The sequence below is a fragment of the Furipterus horrens genome, unplaced genomic scaffold (genome assembly GCF_987537825.1).
Source record: "Furipterus horrens unplaced genomic scaffold, mFurHor1.1.pri manual_scaffold_5, whole genome shotgun sequence".
Lineage (NCBI taxonomy): Eukaryota > Metazoa > Chordata > Mammalia > Chiroptera > Furipteridae > Furipterus > Furipterus horrens.
In genome coordinates this window covers 143,751,761-143,769,142 of record NW_028327175.1, presented here as the reverse complement: position 1 = coordinate 143,769,142, position 17,382 = coordinate 143,751,761, and the positions used below count along the sequence as shown (strand labels likewise).

The following is a 17,382-nucleotide window of genomic DNA, read 5'->3' as shown; positions in this document are numbered from 1 at the left end:
CTAAGGATTTAAGAAAGTGGCTTGCTCAGGTCACTAGACTGATTAATAGTTATCAAACAATTGCTCAGCAGGACAAAAATCTATCCACAGTAGATAATTGCAGAAAACTGTGTTGGCACATCAGTGGGAATATAAGAATATTAAAAGGACAGTGTTATATGAATACACTTTAAAAGCACCAAAGCTTCTGAACTCAAAGGCCCAAAGACTTGGGCATATTATTCTGAGAACCAAAGAAAAGTACCCTTTATAGATCAACAACAATCTTACCAATCAAAACCCCAGTGAAAAATTCCACAGTGACATGTTGGCTATGAACTGCTTTGATTGAGAACTTTTGTAGTTGTTTGGTGGTTTATGCAATTTAGATGAGAATTACAGGATTTGCTAACTCGCAGAGTAGAAACTAGTGAACCTTGTAACTAAATAATTCACTCTCAGAACCGAACACCACATTTCCAGCTTAATTCCTCTTCTCAACATTTTCTCAATACAAAAGAAGATACTAGTATTATGATCATCACATTCTTATGTTGCAAGTCAAATAGAAAACACAGCACTGGGAAAGCCATGTTGGTTATTTGCACAGTCCAAGGCTGGTCCTTAATCTTAGAAATTCAGAAATATGATGATCAGGACAGGGTTCATGCTAACCACACTCATGGTGATATTAAAGTAAAAATGCCAATATACTATGTTGTTGTGAGAAAAATAAACCATCATGTAGACTGGACACTGGTATCTGATCATGTGTCTTCCCACACCATAATCACACAAGGAGGCCAAATTACAATCATGGAAATACATTTTGTGGCTTCACACTGTACTGTGAGGTTCAGTCAAGCTCAGTGGTGTTCAGTGATTTGAGCAAAGCCATACTCTAAATCAGGTCTGAAACCTCACAGTTTGATGTCAAAACCCACAGAGAGCCCCACCACAGGGCTAAGATCCATTCGGAGGCCTGCTCATGCTACACTACGGGCAGGATGCCTTCTCCTGTAGGTAGGCAGGTTGACCTCTCAAACTTGGTCTCCCACCCCAGCTTATAGTTCCACTCCGTAAATTCCTCTTGAAACAAATTCCCTTTCAGACTAACATGTTAGGACCTTTAACCAAGTTATAATTCTACCCTAGACACTATTTAATCTTTATTTATTTTGTCTATCTTTTCTGTGATCCATTCATCACACATGTTTTATAGTTTCTTTTGGTATCTGACCTTTTTTTATAAGTCAGAAAGGGGAAGGGATCTCCCTGTCCAACCTCACATATAGCACACACATGCCACACTTATGGTAAAGGCCAATAATTCCACATAGAAGGCAGAGAAAACCTCTTAAAAAAAAAAAAAACTACAACCACAATCTATATTTAAAGATGCATATTAAAGAATTCATTAACTACCAAGATTAAACTCTTTAAAAAAAAAACAACAAGCTAACAGATTTATGACATGAGTAACCAGGTATATTGTCCAGTCCACCTTGACATTTTAAATCAGTGTCTTCTATATCTAAAATGTGTATGGGCCTTTTGGCGAGACTCCAGTTTCAAAATGCAAAGAAATCTATCTTTAGATCTGTAGATTCAGCATAAGTCTAGAACTTGGGATTTTGACAAAGTACTCCACAATTTCACAAAGCTGATGCCCAGGAGCCTAGCAAATACATAATCAGCCTTCAAATACTTTCAACAACACTTTCAGAAGCTCATGGACTTTTCTAGTCTCATCCACATCTGAGAAATCAGTGATGAGGATACACCTAAAGTGAAGAAATCATCCATCAGGTCTCAAGAACCGTGGTCACCGGCACCATCTAAAACTGTAATTTGTCTATTACATCTCTTTTAGTGTATTATTAACCTGACTTGGGCTTGGTCTGCATATAAAATTCTTGCCTTCTGACCCTATAGAAGTAAGCAGTTTTGTGTATCCAGTTCAGGATTCTCATTAGAATCACTGTATTTTTGTCAATATTGCCCAGCCTGCAAGTTAGGGGCGGCTTAAGACTATGAGAGTCTGGAACATTAGCTTCTACTTCTGTACAATCGGGAGAATTAAGTAAATTTGAAGGTTACATTAATGAAGGCCTCCAAGCACTAACACGGCTTAGTCTGTGTTATAAATTTCTTAGAAGTATGTTTTGATCCCCAAATTATTAGTATTTCCATTCTACGTGCCACTTAAGCCATGACTCCTGCAGTTCATCCTGGGGCTGCCACTGCTCCAGTGGTGTGAGATAGCCATGAATTCTCCCCACTGCTCCAAGAGGAAAGATTTGTAGGTGTCCACCGAGTGCCAAACTGCTGGGAGTAAGGGCACTCACACCTGCGCCATCTGAGGGCTCCAGTCACATGTTTATGCATGATTTAAACAATTCCATTCAAATGCAGTAGGGACCTTGAGAAAGAAAATTAAGAGTAACCGTCCTTTAAAAAATCACTAATTCACTCTAATTCTCCAACCTGAATAAGAGTCTCTTCCTAAAAAACCAAGGAACTTTGCATGGCTGGGTGTCTTACTGCTGCCACCTTGGAAGATGACTAGAGCTGGAAACATATTCTGCCTTTACAAAGCAGACAATGGGGAGTTGTGCACACTCAGGGATATTTCTATCCAAGCCCTATGGTTAAAAAAAAAAGAAAATCACACTCTTAATTTAAATACATTAACTTCCAACTGATGTGATGGATATGCTACATACTGCCATCGGTTACCATAGTGATGACAAAACAGTGGCTGGCCTCCATACTCGTAGTTCCACAGCTAACACATGAGTGGCAGTGATGGGAAGCGTGGTCACATGAAAGCTTTGCTGTATCTTTTGCGGGAAGGCAGGGAGGGGACTGCAAAGTTGACACATTTGCACATACTTTGGCTGGATGTGCTGCTTACTTACATCTTAAGGCATTGGAAAATATATTAAACTAAAATCAATATCAATCATAGGATAAAAAACAGAGCAAATTATACTGCTTAAGAACAAATATTACAAAAAAAAAAAAAGAATAAAGAACAAACATTACAAGTTTTTATAGTGGAGCAGTTCACAAACATGGGTTATATTCTTGGCTAGTTCCAGACTAATATAAAGTAGATGGCTCTTGTTTTCCATGCAACCTCCCTTTCCATAACACACCCCCAATTTCCCACCCCCAGTAAGTGCTTCTCACCTCAGTGTATATTATGGTCCTTCCCTACAAGGCCGAAGTTACTCTTCCAACATATTTCCCTTTCCTAAATTCTGAGGACAAGAAGCCTTTTTGTCTTTCATCTTTTAACTACTGAAAATCTAACTTCTTTACTCATCCATTTTAATAAGCACCACTGAATCCCATTACCAAAAAAGAAAAATTAATTTATTTAATTTTTAATTTTTATTATTTTTTAGAGAGAGAAGGAAGGAGGGAGAGGGGCGAGAGGATAGGGAGAGGGGTAAGAAGGGAGAGGGTTTGGACAGAGAGAGAGAGAGAGAGAAACATCGATTTGTTGCTCCACTTATTGATGCATTCAGTGGTTGCTTCTCATATGTGCCCTGACCAGGGATTGAACCCACATCAACTAAGCGACCCAGCCAGGGCAGAAAGTTAATTTGAAAAACAATGGCTTAATATTATGCCTAAAGACTGTGCCATAAGATTTACATAGATACCTTGTTTATCCCTCCAAACTCTGTGACAGGGATTGGGTTTTCACAGATAAAGAGACTTGCCCCAAATCTCACAGCAGGTTAAATCAATAGGGCTGAGATTCAATCACAGGCTTATCTGACTCAAACCACTGTAATATGTTTCTCCAGGGAATGGGGTAAATAATACTTTACTGTGCTGCTGCTGATAAAATGTATATGCTGTATGCATCTGCAGACTTAAGAATGCATTAACTGTCAAAGGTCCTTTCATTAATATACCCTAAGAGCTACTTTGTGATATTGTTAAAGCAAAGATTAATATTCAAATTTCACAAACAGAAACATATATTGACTAGTTAAGCCAGGGCTTCTCAACCTCAGCACTACAGATGTTTGGACAGGATAATCCTTTGCTGTGGGGGCTCTCCTATGCACTGTGGGGTGTTAGCAGCATCTCTACTCACTAAGTGCCAGTAGCATAGCTCCCTCCCCCAGTGGTGTCAATCAAAAATTTGTCTGGACACTGCCAAATGTCCTCTGAGGGTTAAAATCACACCCTGTGTAGAATCATCGGGCTAAGTTAATTGCCAAGGATCACATAAATGGTTAAAGATTGCCCTGATATCAGGAAGGAGATCCTCCAAATTCTAGCTTAGTGGGGATTTCTCTCAAACCAAGCGATATGGCCCCTTAAGAGAAAGCACTTGTTAGACTGGGTGAAATAATGGAAATCCGAATGTGACCACCTCTACAGTATTCCCTCACTTATCGTGGATATTATGTTCTAGACACCCCTGCAATAGGTGAAAATCCGCGAAGTAGGAACCTTACATTTATTTTAGTATTTATATATATTGTTAAGGCTTTATAAACCCTTCCCACATATTTATAAACCGTTCCCAGTCCCTTATTAACCCCTTCCCACTCCCTTATTTACCTTTTCCACACTTTTATATAAAACACTACTTCTGTTCTTAAACATATTCTACACTCTTAAACCTACGTAACTTTAACAACATACATATACAGTACCGCAAAATCCCGCGATATAGCGAAAAATCCGCGATAAATAATTAAATATAATTTTTAAAATCCCCGATACAGTGAGGCTGCGCTAAGTGAACCGCGATATAGAGAGGCACTACTCTATTTCACTTCACTTTATAAGCACTGTCGCTCAACTTTTACACTCAGGTAGACATCCCTAGTGTCTTCAACCACTGTTCAAAGAGACCCTCTCCAAACCCTGATTATCCCATTCTGGACACACATTTAAATACAAACCCAGAAATGTGCCCAACAATGTGCCTCAAGTAGTAAAGGCAGGAGCCTCACCAAAAGATTCACATCTAACACATACAATTTATTGTCAGGCTCTGTTTTTAAGCTCTTCACATGGGTTATCTAATTTAATCCTTCAACATTTTCAACAGCCTATGAGGTAGGTATTATTCCTGCATCTTATGAATGAAGAAATTGAAGCACATAGCACACAAACAACCTGCCCAAGGGCAGGCTCCAAGACTCTCTTCTTAGCCCCTTCTCCACAGCACTTCAAAGAGCTGTGAGACTGTCAATTGTTGGTTCTAAATACTACATCTCTACTAACCTGTGAGTTTTTCCTCAGCTGTATCAAGTGCCCTTACCAAGGTACCTTGCTCAAGTCTGACATCACTCTACTGTCATCCCTCTTTGAGTATGACGAGACGCAAACCCACTTATCTGTTTTGCCATCCAACCCACATTTGTCCATCCTGAGTAAAGAACACAAAGCGCTTCGTTAAATGTTTTGCTGAAGCACACATGTCAGCACTACAGCAATGTTGATATACTTGTCCAGTAACTATCAAAAAAGAAATGAGGTTAATTGGAGGTGAGGGATGCTAAATACTGATCATCAACATGCTTCCTAAGTGATCCCCATCCGTCTTTTCAAAAATATGATTTGGAATTCTGCTAAAATAGGATTTGGAATAAAATAAGCTATGAACCTAAGGTTCCTGGAATTTACCATCTCCCCTAGTTTTGAAAATCAAGTTGTCTAGCACACTTCCGTCTTTCCATGATTTTCACAAGATTAACCCCAAGTGGTTTTATCATCAAACTGGCATGTTCTTTCAACATCCTCAAGAACTCATGGCACTTAAAGCAGCTAGGATTTAGAGTGGTTTAAGGAGGAGGCCAAGGCATCCTTGCTGTGCTTGGGAAGGTGGGTGGGTGTCCCATGTGAAATAGATGGTGAAGAGGATGAGGTGGGAGCGTGAGCAATACCCAGTCCTGGAATAGGCGGTCTTCTCAGAAGGGGGCATTGTTTATGATGACATCCCAACAGATGACCCAGCAGATGGGCTCCCAGAACTGGCTGCCCTTGGTGAGGCACACTGAGACTTTCCTGCTTACATCTAACAAGAAAAGCTTTAGCACTCAAGCAGTGCACCTTTCAAGACTCATCATTCTAAACAAGCAGACTCAACACTAACCAGGGTGCTAACAGAAATTTTAAATATTTCACATAGCATATAAACTACTGCAGGTGCGTTCACACACACACAATTCAACTGCTGGAAGTCCACAGACCCAGCTACGTGGTTTTACAATAGAGAACACCTGAGTTGCACATTGCGAGGAGTGGGAAGAACATGCACATCCGGAACTAAAAGTGCTTCAGGAAAAAAAAGGAGGAGAAAGTCACCCCAAATCAACAGTTTTGAGGCAGCCGCATGTATTAAAAAGGTTCACCAAGAATAGGGCTGGCTTAGTTAATATTTGAAAACCATCAGCTTCCAGAGTAAATGCATCACTCCTTGAACTTTGACATTTTGGTACTGGTGCAATGAGGAGCTTTTTTTAATCACTTTAAAATCTGCTTTGAACAAAAACCTTCTCTGGATTATTTCACACAGAAAAATCAACACTATTTTGTTAGGAGCAATTGGAGCCACATGGGAAAAATAACCTGAAATGCTAACTTCTAGTGTAAACTAAATTAACTAGCTGTGAAATCTGGAGCAGATTATGTAACCTTTCTGGGGCTGTTTCTTGAACTATTAAAGAGATAATAACATGATACCCCTACCTCTCAGCATTATTGTGAAAGTCAAATGAGGCAGTGGTTGCCTGATAAAAGCGGGTTCTTTAAATGTTTGGTTCTGTTACAACCATTAGAGTGAAACTTGATTTTAGTCATCTTAGAGATTTAATAAAATACTTTCCTATTTTTACCACCTGAGGGGGCTTTCCAACTACCCCAGTGGAATTAAGGCCATTCCTCTCAACTTCACAAGCTGTTTCTCAAAAGAAATATGATCCCCAGTTGTTGCCTCTCACACATAAAGGCACCTAATTAGTTAAACTCAAAGCAACTGAACTTAACAATTAGCCTGTGAGCTTGGAAAGTGTTGTTAGTTCAACATGTAAATAATTTAAAAATCCTAACATTATTTTAATCATTCCATTTAGAACTGATTAATTTCTACAGAAGATTTTTTTTAAAAGAAGCTCACTGACTTTATTTCTACATAAATTTACAAGTGATAATCAATCCAACAGGCTTAAGAGTGGAATGGGAATAAGCTTTAAGTCTGTCCATTGCCATTTTAGTATGACTTAAATAACAACTCCAGATAGCAAACACAAAAAAGAAAAAAGAAAAAGAAAAAAAGCAACTGCTATACACTCTTCAGTGGATTTATTTCCACAAGTTCCACAAGAGCGATTCCTGGCCACAATAAATAGAAAGCAGAGCTGTGGAGTAAACATGCTCATTCCACAACACACGGAGCACGTGCTTCCTTCTGGCACTGAGCACGGATCTCCGTCACCAGGAGTTGGCTGAGGGACCTTTTTATTTCATTTATTACAGGGGCTGGAGTTCGAGAAAGTGAATATTTCCCCAAAACTTGGTAACAAACTAAATACAATCCCACTCCCACAAAAACCTCCAGCAGCAAAGCTTGGTAACTCCAAACAGAAACAACCGCCTGATCATTGGCTCTCAAAAGCACCCCAAGACATTTGGAGCACTGATGCAGCCCACCTATACGTTGACCCATTGTTTCAGCAACTACACTGTAAGCGTTCTCAGTTAACAGCTATCATCAAAGCGAGATCCAGTACGAAGATTCCCTCCACTTTGCCACAGGATAGGGACTGGCAACGCGTGGGTGTTGTCTGCATGGCAAGAAAGGCTGTATCTCCTACTTATAACCGGGTCCCACCGTCTGCCAATGCTACCGCCTGCCCCAGACAGTAGTTAATGAACCACAGCATCCTAGACGAAGCAACACTTACGTTCTCTCCTCACTGGAGGCAAAGTCTCGGGAAAGTTCCTGGAGCGACAAGTTTCCGCGGGGCTCCGGCGCGCCGAGGGTGCGCGATGCCTGCCCGTGCGGGCGCAGGCACAGAGGCGAAGGCGGTCGGTGGCGCGCCAAACCGACCCTGGCTGCTGGAGCGCGCCCGCGCCTCCGCCGGCGGCGCTGCGGCCTCCGGGGCGCCTTGCAAGGACGCCGGTGTTCGAGAGCCCTGCCTCTGGCGGGCAGGCGGGCCCTCTCTGGGGGGCAGCCGTGATCAGAGACCCAGAGTCCAACCCCTGAGGCTCCAGCAGAGAAGCCAAGGGTGTAGCAGGGCAGCAGAGGTTTTTGGAATGCTGGGCGTGGCCCTCTAACACAGCAAAAAAGAAATGAGTCAGCCCGTGCAATCCTAACCAATAAGCGTGTTCAGTGGGTTAAGGCGGAACTTTCCTTTCTTGATTTATATATCAGGCTTAGAAGCCTTTTACAGCCCCCCCCCCTTTAATTTCAGCCTTTAGCAACTTCAAGAAAATATGGATGGTCTCTTTAAACTCCTATAAAACAAGGATTAAGCTTGTTATGATAAATACCTGAACCATGGATGTACGTTAATTGCTATTCCTTAGGAAAGTTCTTGTGTTAGGCTGCGATCGGGGATGTAATGAGGCAAGTAGCATTAGGCGTCCGAGCAGATTTGGATCTGACCTCTGACACTGTATGACCTAGGGCAGCATAATTACGTGCAATGAGTGGGATAAAATGCTCACCTAATAGAGTCTGACAGACAGATGATATGCAGTAATACATGCAAAGAGTTTGGCATAGTGCTTGACATAGAGTAGGCACTTAAACAATGCTGTCTTGTCCCTCTGAGTTCTGTATCAGAATATCCAAAATTGTGGACAAACTGGCCCATAATTCTTCTATTATTCTTTTCAATGTTAAACTATCCAAAGAATTTTAGAGCTGAAATAGTTTTTTGGTGTTGCATGGTCTGAGTCCCTTATTTAAATGGTGAAAAGCTGAAGAACCTTTTCACCAAAAGGTTTAGGATTCTTGTATTTGGTTTTCTTATTGTACAATAGAAATTTTATTAGCAGCAAAACAGAGGGCTTAAAATTGGAATGATTTTATTTATGCCACAATTAAAACAACTTTTAAAAAACCAAGAGTGATTTTAGAAATACTTTCTCACTGGGTCATTGTGCCCTCAGTGTTATTTTGGAATAAGAATATCTAAAAGAAATTTGAAGCAGTTGGGAACTGGCAAAGTACAGGAAAACTATAGAACTGCTAAGTCCTGAGGACCAATTAAGAAATAAAGTTGATTACTGAGGGTAGGGAGTTTTTACGGAGGAAGTTTTTTTTTTTTTTTTAAGTTACAGATTAACCCTTCTTGGCTTTGGAGAAGATCTCCTGAGTTTAACTTTCTCACATTTGTTTAGAACCAGTCATTCTACAGGTCAAGATTTCTTTAAAATATTCAGCCAAATATAAGATCTATAGTGAGTGAGATCATGGTATCTAAAATGCTATATTTTTTCTGATATATCAGTAAATACTTTTTCCTATTTAGTGGGCTGTCTTTTTATTTTGCTGATGGTTTCCTTTGCTGTGCAAAAACATTTTAGTTTGATGTAGTCCCATTTGTTTATTTTTTTCTTTTCTTTCTCTTGCCTGAGGAGATAAATCAGAAAAATATATTGCTAAGAGCAATGTCCTAGATTTTACTGCTTATGTTTTCTTCTAGGCATTTTATGGATTCAAGTCTAGCATTTAAGTCTTCAATCCATTTTGAATTTATTATTGTGTGTGGAGTAAGAAGGTGGTTTAGTTTAATTTTTCTGCACCTATCTATCCAACTTTCCAAACACCATTTATTGAATAAACTATCTTTAACCCATTGTATGTGCTTGCTTCCTCTGTCAAATATTAGTTAACTGTAAAGGTATGGGTTTATTTCGGGGCTCTCTATTCTGTTTCATTGATCTATGTGTCTGTTTTTACATCTGATAAGGGGTTAATATCCAAAATTTATAAAGAACTTACAAAACTCAACACTGTCAAAAAAATCCAGTTAAAAAATGGGCAAAGGACACCTGTCCAGAGAGGACATACAGATGGCCCATAGACATATGAAAAGATGTTCAATATCACTAATCATCAGAGAAATGTAAATTAAAATCACAATTGAGATATCACCTCATACCTGTCAGAATGGCTATCGTCAATAAATCAACAAATGGCAAGTACTGATGAGGATGTGGAGAAAGGGGAACCCTTCTCATTGTTGGTGGAAATACAGATTGATGCAGTCACTGTGGAAAGCAGTATGGTAATACCTCAAAAAATTAAAAATGGATCTGCCTTTTGACCCAGAGATTCCACTTCTGGGAATTTATCTTAAGAAATCTGAAACACTAATTCGAAAGAACATAACACCCCTATGTTCATTGCAGCATTATTTACAATCAACAAGATATGGGAGCAGCCCAAGTGTCCATCAGTAGATGAATGGATAAAACAACTATGGGACATTTACATAATGGAATACTACTTGGCCATAAAAAAGAAAAAATATTACCCTTAGCAACATTATGCTAAGTGAAATAAGCCAGTCAGAGAAAGACAAATACCATATGATTTTACTCAAATGTGGAATCTAACAAAAAAACTGAACTAACAAGCAAAATAGAGAAGACTCATAGATAGAGAGCAGGATGACAGCTCAGGGTGGGGGTAGGGGATGGAGCAATGGAGCAAAATAAGTAAAAGGACTCATGGCCATGGACAACAGTGTAGTGATTGCGGGAAGAAGTGCAGTGGGTGGAGGTGGGAGAGGGTATAAGGGGAATAAATGATCGTGAAGTAATTAATTAATTAATTAAATGCTGGTGTTTTTTTTTTCCCCCCCTCCAAACCAGCATGGAAGACTAGAAAGATCTGCAGCAGGAGTCAAAAGCTCCTGTCCTAATCCCAGCTCTGCCGGTAAGTGGCCAGATATGCAGCCCTAGGCTGAATTGCTTCATCTCTCTCTGAATACCTCTAGGAATTCTTCTACTTAGAAGACCAAGTTTGGGTCAAAAAGGGCCGGCTCTAAGACCCAGGCCAGGAAATACAGTCAGTATTATCATAACAACTGTATGTGGTGCCAGGTGGGTACTACACTTACCAGACTGATCATTTTTGTTAGGTATATAAATGTCTAATCACTATGTTGTACACCTGAAACTAATATAATATTGTATGTCAAATAGAACAAAAAATTAATTTAAAAAAATAATCTAAAAAATATTTTAAAAATCAATTTTAAAAAGGGTAGGCACAAGATGAGGCTATAACTTAATATTTATCCTTAGCAACAAACATAAGTTGGTCCTATATCTTCGATGATATAAAGCTGTTAAGTCTCTGGACTCTCATATTCTTCACCAGGTAATCTTATTGTTTGGAACACTCTAAGTTAAATTCTGGAATCATCTGAGCTTCCTCCCTCTCTCTTGACAATTCATTATCAACAGGTATGATGACAGCTTCCCAGTGTCTTTCACCTCTGAAGCATTTTTTCCCATTCCTGGTTCATGCATTCCTCCCCTCAAGCAAAGGTCAACGACGCTGCGTGTCTGCTAACTGTTGTTTCAGCTGCCAGGTCCCTCACTCTGTGCTCCCAATACAGCATTACCATCACATGATAAATGCCGAAGTCCAGCATGCCATCACGTCATGAACCTTTCCTCTCTATATCAATTGAACAACTATAGTTTTACAGTAGAGATAAAAACAAAAACATTTACTTCACAAGCAACTTTCCTCAAGCATTCATATAAAGTAATAAGTATTTTTAAGCATATCAATGATCTGTTTATAAAACTATTACAATAGATTATATTGTACTAGCCAAACTGATAATATGTTGGCTGTTACACCAAAAACAGCAGCTCTTTTATATGAGAAGACTATATATATAAAACCTATGTGTATATGAACAGGTCAATGAATTTCATAACACTACCATCTGAAAAATGCAATAGTATGTGTGTATGCAGACACAGATACACTGAGATACATGAAAGAGAAAGGAAAAGCTAGCACATACAGGAAAGAGAGAATATCTTGTTTGTTTCTATTGTCTAGAATCCAGTCCAGCTTAACATTCAGAGTGGGTGCTCCATTAAGGAAGAAGGAGGGCTTTGTAATTATATTCACCTGTCAATTGCAACTCAAGGCACTTAAAAGATGTTTACAATAATTCTTATGCTTTGGACATAAGGATGCAATTACCAATGTTTTAGAACATTCTCACAATAGAAAAAAGATAACAGTTTCTAGGATGTCTTTATTGCCTGAAGTTAAAATGCAATGTACAATACAAAGACTGTCATTCCACAATTTTAGAAAAGTGACAATTAGCCCCCGGGGCTCAATGCCATGACGCTTAGTGATTCAGAAGTTGGCTTCTAGCTCTCCAAAACCCACCTTTCACTTAAAAAACCCTCTGCAAAATAACCTACCTGGTCCACTTGTTGCTCCCCTAAAGCAGTGGGCACATGGCCATCCCCACACCTGAGCCTGCACCATGCCCTCTATCAGATGACCTTCCCTCACTCTTCTTACTAGTTACCACCTTTCAGACCCACTCAAACCTTTCTCATTGGCTCAAGCCCTGGGGATCTCTACACTCCTCCAAATGCCTACAGACCTTTTCTTTATACCTCCATCTCTAAACTGACTTACAGAACCTTAGGGCCTTACTTCTTTTTGAGATCACTGAATTTTCTTTCTCACCAGATGACAAAAGTCCATCTGAGACCGTGTATCCTACCAGGATCTAGTAGATTCTGAATAAACAGTCATTGTTGGTATAATAATGTTTAAGTTATATAACAATCACAGAAGAGAAAGAAAAACTTTCCTTTTGACTGTGACACATCAAGAATAAACAATTTTTATAGCTTTTCAAACCAGTTGGCAAGCAGAACTCAAGTGGCAGATGCATTTCTTTGCTCTTTACAACACGTTCCAACAATACAGAATGCTACTACCAAGAAAGCAAATCTGATACTTCCTAAAGGGAAGTAAAGTTTACAAGTGTGCTGTCACATACAATCTCAGTTCCCCAAACACTAACCTACTGAAGACAAGAGAAGCATTAAGTTATTCTATCTTCTCTTTCAAGTAAGGAACACAAATGTACATACCCGATAATCTTGACAAAGAACCAATTCCTCCTTAAATAGAAACCTCTCTCTCAATGTACATGGTATAGCCATGAACACCTACCTGATTACCTACAAGTGCTCCCAACTATAAATGGTAGCAAAGGGCACTTCTTCAAGGCCACTCATAACTACTAGAAACATCTTAAGTATCCATTTGTTTATACGGTTTAAAATCAAAAGTTATATGACATTTGCATTAAAGCAAGCTCCATCAAAAGACTAACACACACACACACACACACACAGTCACTATTATTCTTTAATTAGTGCTAATAACATATATACTTTATGAGATGGGAATAAATGCTACCCACTGTTCTCAAAAAGTTCTGTCATATATCAGCTATCCTACTGTGCAATTATATTTATTATAATATGACAAAGACACTGACTTATTAAATATTCCAAGTATAAACAACCAAATGAATTAGCCAGCATTATGCTTTAACATGCAGGTTAACAGAACTGGCACTTGAAGCAACACAGGTAAAAGCAAGGTGGGATGCATTGACTCTAAATAACCCAGCAACAGGAAAGCCACAGCTGGTCTTTAGGATCAGCTCAAAATGAACTCCATCAGGACAAGATGGCATCTTTGCTTTTACAGCTGGGCTTTGTTCTTCCTTCCTGAACTCTTGCCTTCTTCCACTTAATTCCTTGCGATGCCACAAAGAGGGACTAGTCCACAGTTATACTTTTCAAAATTCTCAACAAAAAAATTCACACTCTTCCAGCTTGGGGTCATGCCCCCACCCCAGTATCCATGGTCCCATGTTTGGCTGCTCTGCACTAGAACTAATAGTTGGACTGGCAGGAAAAACAGTAAGTTCTCCAGAAGGTGAGTTAATGTCCCAGAAGAGGGAAGGAGAGCTCATCTGTCTGCCCGTAAATACCACCACTTATCAAGAAACCCATTTTATGTCTACTATGAAAGCTTATCTAAAGCAGTCTTAAACCTGGTAACAAATTACATTCTACAAGTTCACTTTTTAGAGTCTTACGTTAATGATCTCTTATGTGGCACTTATTATGCATTTCATGAGAGACAAAATGTAGAGATTGGCTTCTCTGGCCACTCTTTAAAGGCCTATTAAACTCATGATCTATCTGAAGTATTATGTTAAGAATATTTCTAATATTACACTCAAACCCCATTCATAACATTGTTCCCATAGGAAAAAAAAGTATATTTGAAATTCCACCTAGAACAAGAAGAAGATGCTCAATTTAATCCATTTACTCAGAATCTAGTAATGACAGTGGTTTGCATTGTACACACATTATTTTACATTTAATTTGTACAAAATAGAGCAAGACAGGTGTTAAAAACTGCACTAAACCCATGAAGAAACTGGGAGTCAAGAAGGTTTGAATGCCCAAAATCAACTGTCAGGATAAGTCAAAGCCAGATGCAAAGCCATACAGGTCTGACCCCAAGGCTGAAACTATTATGCCTGATATGGCAGCCAGGTAGGGGTGGGGTTACACTTGAGGAGACTGAGAGCTAATATTTTAGACTCTGTGAATATCTAGATTTCTGTGTAGAGAAGAAACTAGTGGGCACTCACAATCAATAGCCAGATATTAACTTTCTGTGTCTTTCTGAGAAGGTACTTTTCTGTGGCAGAACAAAAGCATATATTTCTGAGTAAGCCTTAAACTATACTGATGCTGCTTATAACTTACATGAAGATCATCTGAAAAATCAGGGGCCTATAAATAGTTTCTTCATAAAAATTTTATTTTGCCCTATTGAATAAAGATGGTACTATCTATTAAAACATCTGTCTGTGGTGTTTCAAAAGAAAATTAATAATGCAAAAATAACTGACTCATGTGACTCAGTTCTGCCAATATAAATGCAAGCAATGCATTTAACATCTTTCACTGTGCTTTACACTTAAAAACAGTATTTAACAAACACAAGAGAATATATTTAACATATTTGTCGGGAAAAATAACATTGAAATCAACAAGTAGGAACCCCCCACTCAACCTGAAAAGCAGACCATTACCAGTAAGCCACGGTAGCTCCGAGTGTTCCTTTCTGCCTGACTGAGGCTGCAACCATTTCTTTCTGTGCATGTTGGACAAAAAAGTCTGAAAGTCCTTGGTTCAAAAAGGCACTTTAATAATAAAATAACCCTGTGCCTTCTGAAGTCAGAGTGAGTACGTGGTCAGAAGTAACAAGATAGAAAACAGCAGAATTCATAATGATGAAGGAAGGGAACAGCTTCGCTATTGTCTTAACCCAGAAACTACTAATCAGACCTCTAGGAGCTTTTAGTTTCACTCGTGGTCCAAAGCCAGAACTAGTCAGTCATTGGGAATACAAAATTAAGTCAGATCTCTTTAACATCTGTCAGATTATGAGACACATGACCCGATATATGACAGCTGAACTCCAAATTATTCCAAATTGAGGTAAGGTATTACTAAGCCAAGACAAACTGGTTCTCCCACGCACAGCCTTAAACACATCAGACACTGTAAAAAAAAATTTATTTAAAAAGAGGGAAGGGAAGGAGAGGGGAGGGAAGGGAAGGGGAGGGAAGGGAGGGGAGGGGAGGGGAGAGGGGAGTGAGGAGGGGAGGGGATGGGGAAGAGGAAGGGAGTGGGGAGGGGAAGGGAGGGGAAGGGGAAGAGGAAGGGAGTGGGGAGGGGAGGGGAGGACTCTAACAATAATGAATGCCACTTCATATATCATGGGGAAAAGAACCAATAACCTGAGGAGGGGAAATCATGAAATAGTCAAAAATTTACTAAGAGTTTAATTTTGTTGTAATAGTGTGTTAAGCAATTTGTATTATGGGGGAAAATTTACAATATGTCATCTGTAAAGTTAAAGTGTTTACAATATGTGCCACAAAAGAGCATATAGACTAAACTACTGAATGAATGAGTATAAAATACAAATTGAGAATAAGGAAATCTAACAAGTGTTAAAAATTAAATGGCGTAGTGAATACATGCTGCCCTGCCAGTGTGGCTCTGCTGGGTATTGTTCCACAAGGCAAAGGTCGCGGTTCAATTCCCGGTTGGGGCACATGCATGGTTTGTGGGTTTGGTTCTGGATTGGGGTGTGTATGAGAGGCAACCGACCGATGTTTCTCTCTCACATTCATGTTCCTTTCCCTCTCTTTTTACTTCCCTTCCCGTCTCTCTAAAAATAAGTAAGTAAAATCTTTAGAAATACATGGTAAGGAAGAAAGGGAAAAGGAAAAAAAGCTTAACTAACGTAAAGCAATGACATAAAGAACATCTTGACCCTGGCTGCTGTGGCTCAGTGGATTGAGCGTCGGCCTGCGAACCAAGTGTTGCTGGTTCGATTCCCAGTCAGGGCACATGACTAGGTTGCACGTCAGGTCCCCAGTTGGGGGCGCAAGTGAGAGTCAACCACACAGTGATGTTTCTCTCCCTCTCTTTCTCCTTTCCTCTCTCTCTAAAAATAAACAAACAAACAAATATAAATAAATAATTTTTTTTTTCAAAAAAGAACATCTTAAGGATGGTATACAACCAAGTGAGGACACCTACATGAACACAGCTCACAGATTATCAAAGTGACCCTTTCCTGTAGCACCTGCCTATCTGCCTTGTTCTATAGTTACTGGGACACACGGCATAACACTCTGAGACTCCTGAAGGCTGGACTGGGACTTGGATGACTTTAAATCTCCAGATGTCCAGACCCTAACACAGCACATGTTCTACAAATGTTTGAAGATTAAAAAATAAATAAATAAAGGGTCAACATGGTCAAACTTCAATACCTTATGAAAATGGCTCATTTGAAGTGATAATTTTTGATGAAGGTTTGCCTCACCAATGAAAGAAAAAGATATATTACAACAATTGGAATATATCAGTTCAGGCTCAATTATGCTGCAGTAAAAAACAGCATCAATGATTTGGAGGTCAATGAACTTGGGGAAAGTTCATTGAGCTGTAGCTGGCCTCCATGTGTTCTTCACTCTGCCACCAAGGCAGAAGAAGCACCTACCTCTCTCTGGGACATGCTGGTCTCACAGCAAAGAGAACAGAGAGATGGCAGAACCAGGCCATGTCTATCAAAGCTTCTCAGAAAGAGCATGTGTCATTGTTGTTCACATTTCATTGGCCACACTAAGTCCTCTGGCCAACCCAGGGGGATCTACCCTGAGTGGGGAGGGAAAGCATGATCCTCCAACAGGGATGGAAGATGAGTAGGAAGGAACAACAAATGTTTGTCGAGAATATAAT

General features: G+C 39.5%; 1 protein-coding gene across 7 annotated transcripts in view; it reads right to left on the bottom strand.

The window, feature by feature from the left end:
* The window catches only part of SGMS1 (sphingomyelin synthase 1), a 290,955-nt gene that overhangs the window by 79,486 nt on the left and 194,087 nt on the right, over window positions 1-17,382 (bottom strand). The window contains exon 7 of one of the 7 annotated variants that reach the window (XM_090278031.1): window positions 8,512-8,643. The exons of 5 other annotated variants lie outside the window; for them this stretch is intronic. The gene's annotated coding sequence lies outside the window, so the exon portion shown is untranslated. Of the gene's footprint in view, window positions 1-7,922; window positions 8,172-8,511; window positions 8,644-17,382 lie in introns of those variants that run through there. One more of the 7 variants, XM_090278037.1, reaches the window with a different exon arrangement.